The sequence below is a fragment of the Scyliorhinus canicula genome, chromosome 8 (assembly GCF_902713615.1).
Source record: "Scyliorhinus canicula chromosome 8, sScyCan1.1, whole genome shotgun sequence".
In the NCBI taxonomy this organism is placed as follows: Eukaryota; Metazoa; Chordata; class Chondrichthyes; order Carcharhiniformes; family Scyliorhinidae; genus Scyliorhinus; species Scyliorhinus canicula.
Window position 1 is genome coordinate 63,672,553 of NC_052153.1, and position 17,501 is coordinate 63,690,053.

Below are 17,501 nucleotides of genomic sequence, written 5' to 3' on the forward strand. Positions count from 1 at the left end.
CAATTGACAGCTCATTGGAAAACTAGCTCCAACCCCTCTCCCTGATTTTTGCATTTCGCTCCAGTGTGTTAGGCTGAATGCAGGCAATCCCTCCGAGACAGGTCGATTAACAATTAACATATGTTAATCACTCAATTAGAGCAATACTGACCCAGATTTTGCAGCTTTATGCGTGACCCTTGGATTTCCCAGGCTTCCTGAAACTTGTTAGTAAAAGCGATGGTGATTGAAGGAGTCTGTCTCGGGGAAATATGGTATGAGATACTCAGTTATTCACCTGTTTTCTTAGTTGCTAGTTGTTGTGATCCACTGTGTAATTGTGTGTGTGCCTGTATCAGGAGATGTACAGTAGTACCTATACTACAGGTTCGCCGGTAGCCCCTGCTGGCTAGCTCCGCCCACAAGGAGCCGTATAAATATGCATGACTTCTCCTGAGCAGCCATTCTACCAGCTGCAGTCAGAGGATAAACATCTAACTGTAATAAAGCCTCTATTGTACCCATTTGAGTCTTTAGTACGATTGATAGCGCATCACTAGTGGGAAAATTCTCATTGCAAAAAGTGTTATAAAATAAACAAGCCGATCAGGCAACATCTGTGGAGAGATACAGGGTTAATTCTTTTTGTTGATGTTTCATGATGAAAGGTCATCAAGCCGTGTCATCGCAGGTGGGAAAAACAGAGGATATCCTGCCGACGGCACTGCTGGCTTTTCCCATCATATTTTCAAACACTTTGCCAAAAAAAAGGGGCGGATCACACATTGTCTTGCTGCCGGGGCGGACTCTGATGGAATCCACCTCGTCTGCAACTTAGGTTTTTAAATGAATGAAAATTGAAGCCCCCCATAACCTGTCCTCCACCTCCAGCTTCCCCACAGAATTACATCCGCTGGTAATTCCCTCACACGGTAGCATGGTGGTTAGCATAAATGCTTCACAGCTCCAGGGTCCCAGGTTCGATTCCCGGCTGGGTCACTGTCTGTGCGGAGTCTGCACGTCCTCCCCGTGTGTGCATGGGTTTCCTCCGGGTGCTCCGGTTTCTTCCCACAGTCCAAAGATGTGCAGGTTAGGTGGATTGGCCAGGCTAAATTGCCCTTAGTGTCCTAAAAATAAGGTTAATGGGGGTTGTTGGGTTACTGGCATAGGGTGGATACGTGGGCTTGAGTAGGGTGATCATTGCTCGGCACAACATCGAGGGCCGAAGGGCCTGTTCTGTGCTGTACTGTTCTATGTTCTAGTACCCAACATCCACCACAGAGTCCCCTACCCACAATGCAGCACTCCCCCCACCAGCAATACACCCCCAGCACTGTCACCTGGCATGACCTTTTCCCCCCTGGGGGCTACACTCAGCTGCCTGTCTCCAGGAGGCTCTGCCTGCCAGATTCATATCTGGGGGACCCGTTGTGACCTAACTTAATAATAATTGTTTATTGTCACAGTTAGGCTTCAATGAAGTTACTGTAAAAAGCCCTTAGTCGCCACATTCCGACGCCCGTTCGGGGAGGCTGGTACAGGAATTAAACCCACGCTGCTGCCTTGTTCTGCATTACAAGCCAGATATTTAGCCCAGTGTGCTAAACCAGCCCCTACTTGGGGGTCTGTCAGATGTAAAGTCCTAATAATGACATTTAAATTGATGCGAATGGGATTCCTGTTACATCATTGACAGGAGGACAGGAGGCGGTGACAATTGATCGGGAAATCCCGCCAGTATAAAAGCTATTTTGGATTGGCGCTCGATTTCTTTTTTCAATTAAGGGGCAATTTAGCGTGGCCAATCCACCTACTCTGCACATCTTTGGATTGTGGGAGTGAGACCCACGCAGACACGGGGAGAATTTGTAAACTTCACACAGACAGTGACCTGGCGCCGGGAGCGGTCTGGGCCGTCAGTGCCGTGAGGCAGTAGTGCTAACCAGTGGGGTTGGCAGTGCAAGATCAGTTTAAATGCTACTCTCGCTTGTTAGCAGGGTGTTGGCGAGACCTAGATTTGTGGAGAGAATCCCGTGGGGTCTCGTTAAGTGGACCAATTCACATTTTATCGTGGTGACGGCCTTGCCGGATGGAGCGTCGGGAAGCTCGCAGCAGTTCATTAAATCGCGCCCAAAACCTTTTGTGGCACACATCCATGGTCAAAGAGTAACAGAAGTTTTGAGCAGAGTGAAGGGTGGCCAAATGGAACTTGTTTTTTTTGACTGGATGTTCGTGTTTTTACCAGCAGAAAAATAATCAATGATATTTTTGTTATCTAAATCTAGGTTGGAACATAAATCGACACATGAATGGCGTAGCTTGATTGCAGAGATGACATGCATAAGATTGATCCACTGAATAGTGACATTAAAAGAGGTTTGATCAGTGTTCAAACTATCCTTGTAAAAAAGGAGATTGTGTATGTCCCTATTTTGAAAAAGGGTACATGGTAAATAAAGATCAAATTAGCTAACTAGTTATGTTCAAAGGCAAATTAGACCCAAGCATAAATACAGGTTTGAGGAAAGTAACTCTCAGGGGAACAGGGGCAGGGAACCAACCAAACTGAAGACGTCTGGAAAAGGCAGCTCTATTTCACCTGAAGAACACCCTTGACCTTGACTTCTCTTGTGCAACACCACAGAGATCAACTAATCTGAAAAAAGTAAGACGTCTTACAACACCAGGTTAAAGTCCAACAGGTTTGTTTCAAATCACTAGCTTTCAGAGCACTGCTCCTTCCTCAGGTGAATGAAGAGGTAGGTTCCAGAAACATATATATAGACAAACTCAAAGATGCAAGATGATACTTTGATTGTGAGCATTTGCAGGTAATTAAGTCTTTACAGATCCAGAGATAGGGGTAACCCCAGGTTAATGAGGTGTGAATTGTCTCAAGCCAGGACAGTTGGTAGGATTTCACAAGCCCAGGCCAGATGGTGGGGGATGAATGTAATGCGACATGAATCCAAGGTCCCAGTTGAGCCAGACCCATGTGTTCGGAACTTGGCTGTAAGTTTCTGCTCAGCGATTCTGCGTTGTTGTGAAAATGAAATGAAAATCGCTTATTGTCACGAGTAGGCTTCAAATGAAGTTAATGTGAAAAGCCCCTAGTCGCCACATTCCGGCGCCTATTCAGGGAGGCTGTTACGGGAATCGAACCGTGCTGCTGGCTTGCTTGGTCTGCTTTCAAAGCCAGCGATTTAGCTGTGTGCTAAACAGCCCCTCCCGGAAGAAACCCACACACACACGGGGAGGATGTGCAGACTCCGCACAGACAGTGACCCAAGCCGGAATTGAACCTGGGACCCTGGAGCTGTGAAGCGATTGTGCTATCCACAATGCTACTGTGCTGCAAACCGTACGTGCTGAATCATCGACATGGGGTCCACCATTACACGTAAGAACAGCACCCACCAGGTACACGGTACATACTCGTGCGACCCAGCCAACATTGTCTATCTCATACGCTGCAGGAAAGGATGTCCCGAAGCGTGGTACATTGGCGAGACCATGCAGACGCTGCGACAACGAATGAACGGACATCGCGCGACAATCACCAGGCAGGAATGTTCCCTTCCAGTCGGGGAACACTTCAGCAGTCAAGGGCATTCAGCCTCTCATCGTCGGGTAAGCGTTCTCCAAGGCAGCCTTCAGGACGCACAACAATGCAAAATCACCAAGCAGAAACTATATTATAGCCAGGTTCCGCACACATGAGTACGGCATCAACTGGGACCTTGGATTCATGTCACATTACATTCACCCCCTGTGGTAGTCACCACTGTTGTATTATATTGTATATATGGGTATTACGGTAAGGCCCCTGTACTACATGTAGGGGGGGGGGGGGGGAGATCCCTACCTGCTGGCTCCGCCCAGTAGGTGGAGTATAAATGTGTGTGCTCTCCGAACAGCAGCCATTTCGTCAGCTGCTGTAGGAGGCCACACATCTCAGTGTAATAAAGCCTCGATTACATTCTACTCTTGTCTTGTCGTAATTGATAGTGCATCAATTTATTACACAGAGATTTTTCAGAGATGGACCTCAGCATCAAGCCGGATCACCTGCAGCTGCATCTTCAAGCAGACAACGCCAAAAAGGACTTTGAACATTGGCTAGCTTGCTTTGAAGCGTACATCGGGTCTGCACCAGGCCCAATTTCAGAAGCACAGAAGCTCCAAATTATGTACACGCGGCTGAGCTCCAACGTTTTTCCCCTTGTCCAGGACGCCCGTACCTACTCAGAGGCCATGGCGCTACTGAAGGAGAATTACGCTCAGCAGACCAACAAGATCTACTCCAGGCACCTCCTGTCCACACGGCACCAACTTCCCGGTGAGTCTGTGGAAGATTTCTGGCATGCCCTGCTCGCCCCAGTGAGAGACTGTGACTGCCAGGCCGTTTCGGCCACTGAACATTCGAACCTGCTAATGAGAGATGCGTTCATTATGGGCACAGGGTCTGACTACATCCACCAGCGCCTCTTAGAAGAGGCCACGCTTGACCTCCCGGCGACCAAGAAACCAGCACTCTCGCTCATGGTCGCCTCACCCAACGTACAGGCCTATGTCCCCGACCGCGCGGCCCACCACCCGTGTGCATCGTGGACCCCGCCAGCGGCCACCCCATCGTGGACCCCATCAGCGACCGCCCTCGCCTGCGCCGCACGGAAGCCAACCAACCCAGGGGGACCCAAGTGCTACTTCTGCGGACAGACAAAACACCCCCGGCAGCGCTGCCCGGTGCAGACGGCACTCTGCAAGGCCTGTGGCAAGAGGGGACATTTTTCTGCAGTGTGTTAGGCCCGCTCAATCGCCGCTATTGTACCGGCACCCCCCACGTGCGGCCAGTGGGCGCCGCCCTCTTCCTCTCCTCAGACCACGTGCGGCCCGTGGGTGCTGCCATCTTACCTGTCTCAGGACCCCTGCCCGTCGGGCACCTCATCGGGCCGCTCATCGCCTGCAATCGCCGACGACCAGCCGTGTCTCGTCTCGGTCACGATCAACCAGTCTCGACTGCACAACCTCGCGACCGCTTCGACAAAGGTGAAGATTGACGGGCACGAGATATCCTGCCTTCTGGACTCCGGGAGCACCGAGAGCTTCATCCACCCCGATACGGTAAGGCGCTGCTCCCTCGCGGTACACCCCGCTAACCAAAGAATCTCCCTGGCCTCCGGATCCCACTCCGTGGCGGTCCGGGGGTACTGCATCGCCACCCTCACCGTCCAGGGTGTAGAGTTCAGCGGCTTCCGGCTCCACGTCCTCCCCAACCTCTGCGCTGGCTTGCTATTCGGCCTGGACTTCCAGTGCAACCTCCAGAGCCTAACCCTGAAATTTGGCGGGCCCTTACCACCCCTTACTGTTTGCGGCCTCGCGACCCTTAAGATCAACCTGCCTTGCCTTTTTGCAAACCTCACCCGGATTGCAAACCCGTCGCCACCAAGAGCAGACGGTACAGTGCCCAGGACAGGACCTTCATCAGGTCTGAGGTCCAGCGGCTGCTGTGGGAAGGTATCATCGAGGCCAGCAACAGCCCCTGGAGAGCCCAAGTGGTATTGGTGAAAACCGGGGAGAAAAACAGGATGGTCGTTGACTACAGTCAGACCATCAATCGGTACACGCAGCTCGACGCGTACTCCCTCCCACGCATATCTGATATGGTCAATCAGATTGCACAGTACCGGGTCTTCTCGACAGTGGACCTGAAATCTGCCTACCACCAGCTCCCCATCCGTAAGGCTGATCACCCATACAATGCATTTGAAGTAGACGGACGCCTTTACCATTTCCTTAGGGTTCCCTTCGGCGTCACCAACGGGGTGACATCTTCGAACAAGAGATGGACCGAATGGTTGACCAGTATGGGCTGCGGGCCACTTTCCCGTACCTGGACAGTGTCACCATCTGCGGCCACGACCAGCAGGACCACGACGCTAACCTTTCCAAATTTCTCCACACCGCCACACTCCTCAACCTAACTTACAACAAGGAGAAGTGTGCGTTCAGCACAAACCGATTAGCCAGCCTCGGCTATGTGGTTCAGAACGGAGTTCTAGGGCCCAACCCCGACCGCATGCGCCCCCTCATGGAACTCCCCCTCCCCCACTTCCACAAGGCCCTCAAACGATGCCTGGGGTTCTTTTCGTACTACGCCCAGTGGGTCCCAAACTATGCGGACAAGGCCTGCCCACTCATTCAATCCACAGCGGCCGAGGTTCACCAGGCCTTTAATCGTATCAAGGCCGAAATCGCCAACGCCGCGATGCACGTAGTCAACGAGTAGTCCCCTTCCAAATCGAGAGCGATGCATCAGACGTCGCTCTGGCCGGCACCCTTAACCAGGCAGGCAGGCCTGTGGCATTCTTTTCCCGCACCCTCCATGCCTCCGAAATTTGCACTCCTCCGTCAAAAAGGAGGCCCAAGCGATCATTGAAGCTGTGCAACATTGGGGGCATTACCTGGCTGGCAGGGGATTCACTCTCTTCACTGACCAACGGTTGGGTGCCTTCATGTTTAACAACACACAGCGGGGTAAGATCAAAAATGATAAAATCTTGAGGTGGAGGATTGAGCTCGCCACCTACAACTATGGGATTTTGTATCGCCCCGGTAAGCTCAAGAACCCCCCGATGCCCTGTCCCAAGGTGCATGTGCCAGAGCACAAGTGGACCGACTCCGAACCCTGCACGACGATCTCTGTCACCCAGGAGTCACCCGCTTTTACCACTTCATTAAGGCCCGCAATCTTCCCTACTCCATTGAGGAAGTCAGGGCTATCACCAGAGACTGCCAGGTCTGCGCAGAGTATAAACCGCATTTCTACCGGCCAGACCGTGCGCGCCTGGTGAAGGCCTCCCGCCCCTTTGAACACCTCAGCATGGACTTCAAAGGGCCCCTCCTCTCCACTGACCGCAACACGTACTTTCTTAATGTGGTCGAGAGTATTCCCGATTCCCCTTCGCCGTCCCATGCCCCGTTATGACGTCTGCCACTGTCATCAAACCCCTCACACCATCTTCGCTCTGTTCGGTTTCCCCGCCTACGTACACAGCGACCGGAGATCCTCATTTATGAGCGATGAGCTGCGCCAGTACCTGCACAACAGGGGCATTGCCACGAGCAGGACGACCAGCTACAACCCCAGGGGAAACGGGCATGTGGAGCAGGAGAATTGGACGGTCTGGAAGGCTGTCCAGCTGGCGCTACGGTCCAGGAATCTCCCGTCCTCCCGCTGGTAGGAGGTCCTCCCTGACGCACTTCACTCCATTCGGTCGCTCCTGTGCACCCCGACTAACAAAACCCCTCATGAACGTCTCTTTGCCTTCCCCAGGAAGTTCACCTCCAGGGTTTCGTTCCCAGCGTGGCTGGCAGCTCCAGGACCTGTTCTCCTCCACAAGCACGTACGGCTCCATGAGGCAGACCCGTTGGTTGAGAGGGTACAGCTACTCCACACAAACCTGCAGTACGCCTACGTAGCGTACCCCAATGGCCGCCAAGACACAGTCTCCCTCAGGGACCAGCTGGGTCCCCACATACCTCTCCCCCCCTCTGCCCTGGCACCACCCTCCCTCCCCCAGCGCACCCCACCGCAGCCCCCGCTCCAGGACAATCCGTCCTCCCCTTGCTCCCACCCGGGGATGAAAAGGATTTCGACACGCTCCCGGAGTCACCGAGAACCAAGCCGACACCTGAGTCACCACCAGCTCTCAACGACAGATCCAGGTGCCCGATCGTCTAAATTTGTAACCTTCTCTGTAATTTTAAAACCAATCTGTATGTATATAGTTTTCCACCACCCCGCTGGACAAACTTTTCACAGGGGTGAATGTGGTAGTCACCACTGTTGTATTATGTTGTATATATGGGTTTTACGGTAAGGCCTCTGTACTACAAGTGCGGGGGTAGATCCCTGCCTGCTGGCTCCGCCCAGTAGGTGGAGTATAAATGTGTGTGCTCTCCGAACAGCAGCCATTTCATCAGCTGCTGTAGGAGGCCACACATCTCTGTAATAAAGCCTCGATTACATTCTACTCTTGTCTCGTCGTAATTGATAGTGCATCACCCCCCACCATCTGGCCTGGGCTTGTGAAATCCTCCCAATTGTCCTGGCTTGAGACAATTCACACCTCTTTAACCTGGGGTTACCCCTCTCTCTGGATCTGTAAAGACTTAATTACCTGCAAATGCTCTCATTCAACGTATCATATTGCATCTTTGACTTTGTCTATATATATGTTTCTGGAACATACCTCTTAATTCACCTGAAGAAGGAGCAGTTCTCCGAAAGCTCGTGATTTGAAACAAACCTGTTGGACTTTAACCTGGTGTTGTAAGGCTTCTTACTGTGCTCACCCCAGTCCAACACCGGCATCTCCACATCAATCTGAAAAAAAGGTTGTGTGATTATATTAGATTCGGACTGACATGTGGAGAATGACCAACCATTTTGTGAGAAATATCCAGGCCTGTATTGAGTTTAACTTGCTCATGTGTAAGATTGTAGCTGAAGGTTAAACAGGAATTAGAATCTGTCTCTAGGTCCTAGCTGTCATAAGATGGCTTTGTTTTACCATTTTACCATTCCTGTGTGATTTAGAAGTTAATTTGTGGTTTGAGATATTTGGTGGAATCTTCCGTTCTGGAGTCGAAGACTGGTGGTAGGCAGGAATCACGCTGTAGGGTGGCTGAACACATTGATCTTAATGAGTTGTTCCACTCATTAATTATGCGTCCATGCTTGGCTAATCTCATGGTGGGGTAGACAGGAAGTCGCTCGCTGCACCGTTACCTCATGGAGTCAAAGTCCTGGCACTGTATTTAAACAGCTCCCAGTCAGCCGTTCATTCACTCAGTGCAGACTAGGAGATGTGCATTACTCCTCCAGAGTTCTTGTGGCCTCAGCTTGTATTGAAGAGGCTGGCAGATGTGAACAACCACATCCCGAGACATATGAAGGCGTCTCCAGTATTGCCGTTCACTCATTCACCGCCTGAAATACCTTATTGATTGGACCCACAAAAGATCAGCCCACAAAAGATAAGTCCACAAAAGATCAGCCATGATCTCATTGAATGGCGGAGCAGGCTCGAGGGGCCAGATGGCCTACTCCTGCTCCTAGTTCTTATGTTCTTATGTTCCTCCACCTTCTGGATCGCCTTTCTCTGGGTCTCCAGCCTCAGTGCTACCCGATTGATCTCCACTTTCAGCAGGTCTACCACCTTGACCAGGTCCTCCTGAGCCTCCCTCTTCTGCTGAACTTTTCATTCAGAAAGTCCACCAACTGCTCCGTCGACTATTGGGCTGGTAGAGCCGACCCCTAACTCTCCACCATCTCCCCCTGTGTCGCACAAAGAGTTTCTTGCTCCTGCAGCTCCTTTCTTTTAAACCCAATTCTGGTGTGCAGATTCTACTGACCTCACCACTGGAGTATAACTTTCCTCCATCATCTCTGCACCTCTTCCTCCAAAACATCCGTCCAGCAACCGGGGACAAGGACGGAAAATAACGCCTCGAGTGGGAGCTGCCAAATGTGTGGCCACTCACTCCATGTCCGCCACAGGAAGTCCTTCTGCCATTGACTGAGCGTGGAGACATTGTGGTGAAAGACATGTCCGAGCCTCCCTCACAGTATTCCGCTTGCTTCCACTATCTGCAAGACTCTAAAGGGAGACCATTGCCTTGGCAGCACAGAAAGATCAACCACATGTGCCCTGGCCAGCCAAAACCATCTATCCGGAAGATGCATGTTTGGAGTTGGGCCTTTGCTGCAATCCACAAGTTGTGCTCTTTGGAGGCATTCAACTCCCTCCCTCCCTCCATTCCTGCCTCTGACTACAGGTAATTTGGTAATTTGGACACTCTGAATTCTCCTTCTGTGTACCCGAACAGGCACCGGAATGTGGCGACTAGGGACTTTTCACAGTAACTTCATTGCAGTGTTCATGTAAGCCTACTTGTGACAATAAAGATTATTATTATAGCAGATGATAAATGACCCGGTACGAATGGCAGCTCCAGAACTTGTTAGGATCCCGTATGAGACCCATCAGTCAGGAACAAACCAGATGTCGCTTGGGTTTCACCATGGAGAGGAGAACAAATCGGAGCATGATTGACATCCAGTGGCCTTACAATTAGTAGGGTGTATCTTTAGTCGGCCCCTTCCGGGTTCGATTCCCGGTTTGCGTCACTGTCTGTGTGGAGTCTGCATGTTCTCTCCGTGACTGTGTGAGTTTCCTCCGGGTGCTCTGGTTTCCTCCCACAAGTTCCGAAAGACATGCTTGTTTGGTGAATTGGACATTCTGAATTCTCCCTCTGTGTACCCAAACAGATGCCGGAGTGTGACGACTAGGGGGTTTTCACAGTAACTTCATTGCGCCTACTTGTGACATTAATAAAGATTAGATTATTATTGCACTGACCTTGTACTTCACTGATCTGAAAAGACCCTCCTCCCATTCCGAGGGATCTCAGTGACTGACTAACTGTGGTCAAGGTCAGATTCAAAAAATGGTGCGCATCATCTTTCAAACTTGCTCCACCACCTTCTACCCTCCCCCTGTCACCCACCAACTCCCTCCCCCTCTCTCAAATATAACCATTCCTAGCCCCTCCGTTACCCCTAAAATACCCCATTACCCTTTACAATCTACCGCCATGTGCCTTCCCTCCCTCAGAGCTGACATGTTACACACCCCCCCCCCCCCCCACACACACACACACACACACACCCACACCCAGGCCCCTCCAGTTGTCTAGTCCCTCCCTTTTCATAACATTCTCCTCCCCACCACCCCCACACTCCTATTAAAACTCTCACTCCAGACTTGTTGCCCCACCACATCCCACTCCCCGCTCTGAACTTTGACTGTTCCTTCCTATCATCATTAGTTCACCTCACCCAGGGCCCCACAGTCAAAATGGCTGGCCCCGCCCACTAAGACAGTCTCTTCCCTTCCGCTCCCCAGACACTCTTCCCAGGCCACCCTCTCACCTCCTTCCCCGGACCCTTTCACTAACACTCCCTCACCCCTGAATTCCCCATTTTGCCTGTCTCCTGTGTTCAACCTTAACACAGTTAAGATATGAGTGAAGTTATGTGAGATCCCCACGAAGGTGAAAGCAGCATCTACAGACCTCCAGATCATAGAAAATGTGAAGCTCACCAGGTGGGCGTCACTTATACACAGTTGTAACACTGAACATCCTGAATTCATCCTGGCAGGGAACTTAACTTAGAGGGTAAACCTAATTCTGGCTTGGTGGCCCTTTAATGAGCATGCATGATATGCAAATGAATGCAAATAGGGTCACACTTTTAACCCGGTTCAAAAGTCGGGAGAACAAATTTCAAACCGTTTATCCTCACATTGAGAAACAGATTTTTTTTTTGCCTCCCGCCAAATTAAGTGCCCCTGCCCGCTATGATTCCCACTGCTGACAGGGCCGAGAGATTCCGCCCATAGAGCAGCGTGTCCACAATGGAGGCGTGAATGCCGGATGATTAACACTCTAACATGTTCCACAGAAGTATAATATTGCAGAAAGTAGATGCTTTGTTGGAGAACATGATGCGAGATTGGGTAACCAAAAGATTAACTGAAGAGCTATGTTTTAAGGAGGATCTTAATGCAGAGACTGGCATGGGAAGACTGAGGGGTTTCAGGAGGTAATTCCAGAGAGAGGAAGGAACCAGGATATCTGAAGGTCAAGCTGACAAGGCTGTGGAGAAGCAATGAGAGAACACAGAGGAAGCTACAATCAGAGGACAAAGACGTTCTTCTGGAGTGGAGAACTGTGGAGCTCAAGGGTAAATCTGTTCCATTATGTACAGAGCTAAATATCTTCATTGCAATTAATTGGGCGACAACTCCTTTCAATAAAAATTACACTCCTTGTTCAGTCCATAGTGTGCTTAAGTAGGATCAATAGTATAATTATCAGCCTGGAACACCTCTTTCATTTCGGTCAAGAATTATTGCTCCCTCAGAACTGGGCACAGCCAAAAAGGAAATCCTGTGAGAAAATCTAATTTCCCAAATCTTTCAACAATATATGCCCATTAAAACCAAAAAACTGCTGAATTAGTTGAAGATAATTTTTCAGACTGCCCATCACAACGTATATTAGTTTGCTCCAGCATGTAACCACAATGGGCTTTATTAATAATAATAATAATAATAATAATAATCTTTTATTGTCACAAGTATGAAGTTACTGTGAAAAGCCCCTTGTCATTAAAGTGAAACATTTAATTGTATATATTAGTAATTTTGGACATGGTTGATTATTTGACCGTGGATAATGGATATGATCTATAAATTTTCTCGTAATAGAGTTTCCATTGAATCTAAATTAATTTTAATTAAAAATGGATGGTACGCTAGAGATGTATTTTGGGCAGGAACAGCCGGTTAAAGAAAATATTGCAGTGTAATCAGAATTAGGCTGAAATGTAATTATATTAAGCTTATTTAAGGTTTTTCCTATATATACACCTAATGGAAGGAAGCATATGATTTGATTAAAGCTATACTGCTGCTACATTGTTACCATGGCATTTTGTTTTGGCAACACAAACAATTAGACTAAACTCACTTATTTAAAACCGTTCCTGTCTTTGGGTGAAACTGGAAAAAGTTCAAGTGCAGTCAAGCACATTACCAATTGAATATTGGAAAAGAGAAAGGAGGCTGCCGATTCACATTTTACAGCAAGCTAATCGCACTACGGACTGTCAGCTCTTCAGTAAGTTATTTGTACTGCTGATGTCCCCAAGGAGAATGAGTGGTTGCATTATTTTTCTCCAAAAAAAAAAACTTGATTTATAAACTTCCAGCTGGCAAGCTAAAATATACTTTTTTTAAAACAAATAATTCTATGCCACCCACTCCCTTCCCTATTCCTACCATCCTCAGAAACGTCAACTCCTTCTAGGTTTTTGTTCCATACACGTCTGACCGAGAGCCATGGGTGAAAATCAGGAACAGAAATAGAACGATTTTACATTTACTAACCTAAGTGGGCTTAGGTTAGATCCAGCATTCCATTGCTGCCTTATGTAAAATACATTGGCCGGGATTTTGCACCTGTGCTCGCAGCAGGCGCAAATGATGACGTGGGTGCAAAAGCCCACGAGAGGCCAAAAAAGAGACTCTCACCCCATTGACATAACAAGGCTCTTGTTCAGGAAGGTATACATTATCATCTCATTAGCGGAGTTCCCCGCTGTATCATTCTCTCTCTCTCTCTCCCCCCCCCCCCCAAAAATTGGGATTTCCCCTCTCGCCAATGTGACATCATGTCGGCAAGGTTTACAAAAGGTCTGGAGTAATGTGAACCAGGCAAAGAGATCACGCTCAGGGATAACAGGGAAGTTCAACCCTAGGGAGAGAGAGACATGGCTGGGCAGTCCCCTAGCACTGCCCCTGGCATAACCAGGAGGCAATGCCAGGAGCAGTGCCAAAGGGTCGTGCTGTGTGGGTTCTTCTGCAGAGCTTCATGGGATGGGGGGGGGGGGGGTAAGGGAGGGTCATCGTATGCACAAAGGGGGGGGGGGGTAGCCCATGTGCATGTGGCAGGGGAGGGGTTTCTCTGTGTCTCTGGGATTTATTTTCACTGGAGTTCGGGACGCTCTTTTTAAAAAGCAGCACCCCGACCAGTGGAAAGCTTTTTAAAGGTCCCACTCCGCCAGCATGACGGTGTGGGACATGCATCCAGGATTTCTTTCATCCAAGTTCTGAACAATATGCCTAGAAAAGTCAACTGTGCAGTCGACATGCTGCACACCACTTTTCTCACCTGGTCCAGCACTTAAGAAAATAAATCAGAAAATACTGCCCATTAAGTTCAACTAACTCAGCATAGATTTGGGATGGAATCCTGGTGGTTGGTATTACTCAAGCACTCAAGCACTCATTGGATACATTAACATGATCCTTTGTGAGCAATTATCAATGAATCATCAAAGGATATGCTACCTAGAAAATTCAGGGGGTGCTTCGTTGATGGCTGGATACTTTAAAGGGCCTTCCAAGCAGTGCTCACCAAAAGTAACAATCTGTAAGAGACCAATGAAGTATTTTCCTTCAATGTTGCTGGAAGTGACTACTTTGCAATATCAGACCACAGTAAACATCCACACCTGTGAGCACTAACACCCTCGCACAGATATTGTGCAATTGGACTGTACAAGAATGATTCTATTGATTCAGAGTGCCAAGCTGCAAACGACATGTCTTTTCAGGGGAGCATTGCCAAAAGTATGACGCAAATTGAGAACCTTCTCTTAGTCAGGTCTTAACATGCACTGCAATAATTTGTCAAGGCTTCGTCAACAGCACCTCCCAAAGTCATGGCGTCTACCGTCTAAAATGACAGGGCAGCATTTGGGGCATTCCACCACTTGCACGTTTCCCTCCCCAAGTCACGCACCATCCTGACTTGAACTATAATCGCTGGGCGTTCATTGCCACTGGACGAAAATCCTGGGACCCTTCAATTTCACCGCAAGCACTATGGCAGCTCACCACCAGCTTCTCAAGAGATTTTAGGGATGGGCAATAAATGCTGACCTTGCCAACTATGTCCTCATCCCATGGTTGAACAAATAAATAAAAATGTTTTATCCTCCAAATGCCTTTTCACAAATGTCCTGTAGTCAGCAGAAAATGTTGTTTTACTGAAGTACTAAATGGAATAGAATTCATTTACAAAACATCAACATTGTTTGGAGAAATGTCTTTCTGGTTGCCTGTTGCCGACTGTGGCTTGACATGGTCATGTGACATTTGAATCATGTGACCTCTGATGTAATTTTCTTTGAGAGTGTAGGATTCAGGCGGAAAACATTTTACCCACCACATCAAATATGGGTGGGATGAGGGGGAAAGGGGGGGGCATGACCATAAAATTCCTCAGATGGTCCTCCCACCGCCCCCAGATCCCTGCAATTGTATGGTGGAACGGGTGAGGCCAAAGCCAACCCACCCATTTTGACCCAATGAATTTCTTAAGTGGCCAACTAATGACTACTTAAGGGACCTGAGACCCCGAACAGTTACTTGGTTCTGGACTCTCAGGACTTAGACTCCGGGGATTGATTGCTGTTCCAGTCCTGTCCACTTCAGCTTCTGACGCTGCTAGGACTAGAGAGCAGCCGGCCAATTAGATTGCCCAGGGAGTTCCCTTGTGGTCCTCAACATTGACCCTGGACCCCATGAAGTCTCATGGTTTCAGGTCAAACATGGGTAAGGAAACCTCCTGTTGATTACCACATACCTTCCACCATCAGTTGATGAATCAGTATTCTTCTATGTTGAACATTACTTGGAGGAAGCACTGAGGGTTGCAAAGGCACAGGGGGACTTCAGTGTCTGTCATCAAGAGTGGCTCAGTATCACCACTACTGACCAAGCTGGACAAGTCCGAAAGGACATTGTTGCTCGACTGAGTCTGTGACAGGTGGTGAGGGAACAAGAGGGAAAAACATACTCAACTTCATCCTCGCCAACCTACCTGCCACAGATGCATCTGTCCATGACAGCATCGGTGGGTAAAACCACCGCATAGTCCTTGTGGAGACTAAGTTCCATCTCACATAGAGGATAGTCTCAATTGTGTTGTGTGGCACTACCATTCTGCTAAATAGGATAGATTCAAAACAGAACTGGGCATCCATGAATTGCTATGGGCCATGAGCAGTAGCAGAATTGTGCTCAACCACATGTGACCTCATGCCGTGGCATATTCCCCACTTTACCATTACCACCAATCCAGAGGATCAATCCTGGTTCAATGTGGAGTACAGGAGGGTATGTCAAAAGCAGCAGCAGGCATGGACAATCAGATGTCAACCTGGTGAAGTTGCAATACAGGACTACTTGCAGAAGCAGCAAGTGATAGAGCTAAGCAATTCCACAACTAATGGATCAGATCTAAACTCTGCAGTCCTGCCACATCCAATCGTGAATGGTGATGGATAATAAAACGACTCATTGGAGGAGGAGGCTCCACAAATAACCCCATTCTCAATTCTCAATGATAGAGGTGCCGAGCACATCAGTGCAAAAGACAAGGCTGAAGCATTCGTAATAATCTTCAGTGAGAAATGCCAAGTGGATGATCCATCTCGGTCTCCTCCGGAGGTCTTCAGTGTCAAAAATGCACCGTCTTCAGCCAATTCGATTCACCCCATGTGATATTAAGAAACTGCTGAAGGCAATGGATACTGCAAAGGCAATGGGGCCTGATAATATTTCGGTAACAGGACTGAAGACTTGTGCTCCAAAACTTGCTGCGCCCCTAGCCAAACTGTTCTAGTACAGGTACAACACTGGCATCTATCCAGCAATGTGGACAATTTCCCAGATACAGATGCACACAAGAAACCGGACAAATCCAACCCGGTCAATTACCAACCTGTCAGTCTACTCTCAATCATCAGTAAAGCGATGGAAAGGATAATCAACAGTGCCATCAAGTGGCACTTACTTAGCAATAACCAGCTCACAGACGCTCAGTTTGTGTTTTGCCAGAGTTGGTCAGCTCCTGACCTCCTTACAGCCTTGGTTCAAACATAGAATGGCCTCCTTCTGCTCTGTAAATTCTAAGATAGACAAAAGAGCAGAACTACAGAGGTAAGGTAATAGTGACTGCACAGGAAATAACCATCTCCAATAACGAGAATCAAACCATCACCCCATGACATTCAATGGGATTACCATCACTGAATCCCCGACTATCAATATCCTGGGGGTGACTATCGACAAGAAACTGAACTGCCCTAGTTATATAAATACTGTGGCTACAAGAGAAGGTCAGGGGCTAGGAATCCTGCAGCAGGTAACTCACTTCCATATCCCCAAAGCCATCTACAAGGCACAAGACAGGAGTGTAATGGAATACTTTCCATTTGCTGGATGAGTGCAGCTCCAATATCACTCAAGAAGCCCGACACCATCCAGGACAAAGTAGCCAGCTTAATTGCTTCCCCTTCGACAAATATTCAACCCCCCCCACCACCACTGATAAACAGTGACAGCCTTGTGTACCATCTACAAGAAGCAGTGCAGGAACTCACAAAGGCTCCTTAGGCAGCACCACAATCAGTACCATCTGGAAGGACAAGGGCAGCAGATACACGAGAACCCCACCACCTGGAGGTCCCCTTCCACGTCACTCAGCATCTTGACTTGGAAATATGTCACCGTTCCTACACTGTCGCCGAGTCAAAATCCTAGAACTCTCTCCCTAACAGCATTGTGGGTGTTTCTACACCACATGGATTGCAGCGGTTCAAGAAGGCAGCTCTTCTGAAGGGCAATTAAGGATGATCAACAAATGCTGGACTAGACAGCGAAACCCACATCCTGTAAAAACAAGAATGAAGAAAAACTAAGGACCACATCAGGCAATCCAGCGCATTTTGATCCTTGGCCAGACCCCCAGGTTTTTGGTAAGATCCACTTAGGGACCAATGAGGTTTTGTGGAAAGTCAACAAAGTTTGAGATTGAAG

At 48.8% G+C, this 17,501-nt stretch overlaps 1 long non-coding RNA gene across 2 annotated transcripts in view; it reads left to right on the forward strand.

The window, feature by feature from the left end:
* Positions 1-17,501, forward strand: part of LOC119970291 — a 132,619-nt gene that overhangs the window by 45,268 nt on the left and 69,850 nt on the right. The gene's annotated exons all lie outside the window — the stretch shown is intronic.